The sequence below is a fragment of the Ornithorhynchus anatinus genome, chromosome 2 (genome assembly GCF_004115215.2).
Source record: "Ornithorhynchus anatinus isolate Pmale09 chromosome 2, mOrnAna1.pri.v4, whole genome shotgun sequence".
Taxonomy (NCBI): domain Eukaryota; kingdom Metazoa; phylum Chordata; class Mammalia; order Monotremata; family Ornithorhynchidae; genus Ornithorhynchus; species Ornithorhynchus anatinus.
In genome coordinates this window covers 144131642-144135497 of record NC_041729.1, presented here as the reverse complement: position 1 = coordinate 144135497, position 3856 = coordinate 144131642, and the positions used below count along the sequence as shown (strand labels likewise).

The 3856-nt window shown below is 46.4% G+C and overlaps 1 non-coding gene across 1 annotated transcript; it reads left to right on the top strand.

Moving 5' to 3' along the window:
• Positions 1–1485: 1485 nt before the first annotated feature.
• Positions 1486–1557, top strand: TRNAF-GAA. Its single transcript has one exon. It is a non-coding gene; the product is annotated as a tRNA-Phe (tRNA).
• The last annotated feature ends 2299 nt before the right edge of the window (positions 1558–3856 follow it).

Sequence of the window (3856 nt, the reverse complement as noted above, 5' to 3'; positions counted from 1 at the left end):
ATTCTATTGATCTATTTTGATGGTATTGATGCCTGACTGCTTGTTTTGTTTTGTTTTGCTGTCTGTCTCCCCGGTTTAGACTGTGAGCCTGTCGTTGGGCAGGGATTGTCTCCGTTGCCGAGTTGTACATTCCAAGCGCTTAGTACGGTGCTCTGCACACAGTAAGCGCTCAATAAATACGATTGAATGAATGACTGATTGAATAAATGGTACTAAATGTTTATTCACTAAGTATTGAGCACGGGATTGGGAGTCGGAAAGACCTGGGTTCTAATCCCGGCTCTGCCCCTTGTCTGCTGGGTGACCTGGGACAAGTCTTCTGTGGGCCTCAGTTACCTCATCTGTAAAATGAGGATTAAGATTGTGAGCCCCATGCGGAGCTGGGACTGTGTCCAACCTAATAAACTTGTATCTACCCCAGGGCTTAGTAGAGTGCTTGACACACAGTAAGCGCTTAACAAATACCAACCACCACCCCCCACAAAAAAAAACTGCTATCTTGTACTCTCCCAAGCGCTTAGTTCAGGGTTCTGCACATAGAAAGTGCTCAATAAATATGATTGATTGATCGATTGACTGAATTCATCAACTCTGACAAATTAAATCTGGCCCAACAGGTGGGCAGCCAAGTGTAAGAGCAAGGGCCTTGTTTTCATTGCTACCAGTCAATGTATTTATTGAGTGTTTCCTGAGCACTGTACTAAGCATTTGTAGCTACTCCCCTACTACAGCCCAGCCGCCCACTTTGCTCCTCTAATGCTAACCTTCTCACTGCCCCCTCCCCCGATTAGACTGTAAAACCATCAATGGGCAGGGATTGTCTCTCTCTGTTGCCGTATTATACATTCCAAGCGCTTAGTACAGTGTTCTGCACATAGTAAGCGCTCAATAAATACTATTGAATGAATGAATGAATGAATCGCTTCTATTTCGCCCCTGACGGCTCGTCCACGTGCTGCCTCCGGCCTGGAACGCCCTCCCTCCTTATATAGCCGACAGCCAACGACTCTCCCCCTCTTCAAAGCCTTATCGAAGGCCCATCTCCTCCAAGAAGTCTTCCCTGACAGGGCCCTCTTTTCCTCATCTCCCACTCCCTTTTACGTCACCCTGTCTTGCTCCCTTTATTCATCGCCCCATCCCAGCCCCACAACACTTATGTCCACATCTGTCATTTATTTATATCTCTCTCATTAATTAATTAATTAATCATTTATTTATATAGAGAGAGCATCTCTATATATTTAATATATGTATTTCTTATATATTTAAATATATCTTATTTATATATATGTCATTTATTTATATAGAGAGAGCATCTCTCTCTCTCTCCCTCTCGACTGCAAGCTCATTGAGGGCAGGGAATGTGTCTATTGTTTTATTATACTCTCCCGAGCGCTTAGTACAATGCTCTGGGCCTAGTAAGTGCTTAATAAATATGAGTGACTCATTGACTGAAGGAGCTTCCATCTCCCTAGTGGGCAACTGGCCACTTGGCTCAACTGGGAGAGCTTTAGACTGAAGATCTAAAGGTCCCTGGTTCGATCCCGGGCTTCGGCAAGTTGTACTTAGAGAAGCAGCGTGGCTTAACGGAAAGAGCCCGGGCTTGGGAGTCAGAGGTCATGGGTTCAAATCCCTGCTCTGTCACCTATTAGCTGTGTGACTGTGGGCAAGTCACTTCACTTCTCTGTGCCTCACTTCCCTCATCTGTAAAATAGGGATTAAGACTGTGAGCCTCACGTGGGACAACCTGATTACCCTGTATCTACCCCAGCGCTTAGAACGGAGCTCTGCACATAGTAAGCGCTTAACAAATACCAACATTATTATTATTATTATTGGCTTCCTATCCATTGGGCGCTGATCCTAGAGTAAAGGCAGATCAATCAATCAATCAATGGTATTTATTGAGCATTTACTGCGGGCAGAGCAGTATACTATAACAGTTGGGAGCGTACGATATAAATTGGTAGACACAACCCCTCTCGCAAAGAGCTTACAGACTAGAGGGGGAGAATTTGGGCTGAATTCCAGTCTTTGGTTTTCCCCCTTTCTACTCATCCATCAAGCTACTCTGACTGCGATAGACTGGACCACCTCTTCCAGGATGACAGGGCTGTCAAGATGAGGTGACCTTTCGAAATTCTGCTTTGAACTGGATGGGAGTGAAGTAGGATCGGGGCAATGTGGGGAAGTCAACATGGAGCAGAGCCTGCGGTTTCTCTGTTCTCATGTACGCTGTCTTTCCTCTTTATTTCTGCCTCTTCCAGGAGCAGCATGGATGTTTTCTATAATAATAATGTTGGTATTTGTATTTGTTAAGCGCTTACTATGTGCAGAGCACTGTTCTAAGCGCTGGGGAAGATACAGGGTAATCAGGTTGTCCCATGTGAGGCTCACAGTCTTCATCCCCATTTTACAGATGAGGTCACTGAGACCCAGAGCAGTGAAGTGACTTGCCCACGGTCACACAGCTGACAGGTGGCAGAGGCGACATTCGAACCCATGACCTCTGGCTCCCAAGCCCGGGCTCTTTCCACAGAGCCACGCTGCTTCTCCAGCTGTTTTCTGCCAGTATACAGTCCTCCAGCACCAATCTACTCACCGCATCTCGATCTCTTCTATCTTGCCGCCGACCCCTTGCCGATATCCTGCCTCGGGCCTGGAATATCCTCCTGCTTTGTATTCATTCGTTCGTTCATTCATTGAGCACTTACTGTGTGCAGAGCACTGTACTAAGCTCTTGCAAAGTACAATTTGGGAACAGGTAGAGACAATCCCCACCCAACAACGGGCTCACAGTCTAGAAGGGGGAGACAGACAACAAAATGAAACAAGTAGACAGGCATCACTACCATCAAAATAGATCCAACTGACAGTCACTCTCCCCAGCTTCAGTGATATATTGAAAGTAGATCTCCTCTAGTAGTAATGCTAATAATAATAATAATTGTGTTACTTGTTAAGCACTTATTATGTGCCAGGCACTGTATTAAGCGCTGAGGTGCATACCGGTGAATTGGATAGGACACAGTCCCTATCTCAAGTGGGGCTCACAGTCTCAACCCCCCCTCATTTTACATTTGAGTCAACTGAGGCACAGAGCTACAAGATAACTGGGTTGGACACGGTCCAGTATGGCTTAGTGGAAAGAACCCGGGCTTGAGAGTCAGAGGTTGTGGGTTCTAATCCCGGCTCCGCCACTCATCCTCTGTGTGACTTTGGGCAAGTTACTTAACTTCCCCGGGCCTCAGTTCCCTCATGTGTAAAATGGGAATTAAATTCGTGAGCCCTACGTGGGACAACCTGATTACCTTGTATCTACCTCAGTGAATAATAATAATAATAATAATAATAATGTTGGTATTTGTTAAGCGCTTACTATGTGCTGAGCACTGTTCTAAGCGCTGGGGGAGATACAGGGTAATCAGGTCGTCCCACGTGAGGCTCACAGTTAATCCCCATTTTACAGATGAGGTAACTGAGGCCCAGAGAAGTGAAGTGACTTGCCCACAGTCACACAGCTGACAAGTGGCAGAGCCGGGAGTCGAACCCATGACCTCTGACTCCCAAGCCCAGGCTCTTTCCACTAAGCCACGATAACAAGCGCTTAACAAATACCATCATTATTGTTATTATTACGTGGGGCTCACGATCTCAATCACCGGCCAGACCAAGAAGAACAGTGAGATCCTTGGGTCAGGAGTACAGGAAGTATCCTGTTCCAAATCCGTGCCCACCTGCTGAGTGAGACCAGTGGGACACAGTGTCTCCTCACTGACAGGCTCTGGTTATAAAGAGTCTTTGGGCCCACTCTTCCCCTCTCTCCTCAGACCTCCTCTGGTTTCGTTTCCCAGTA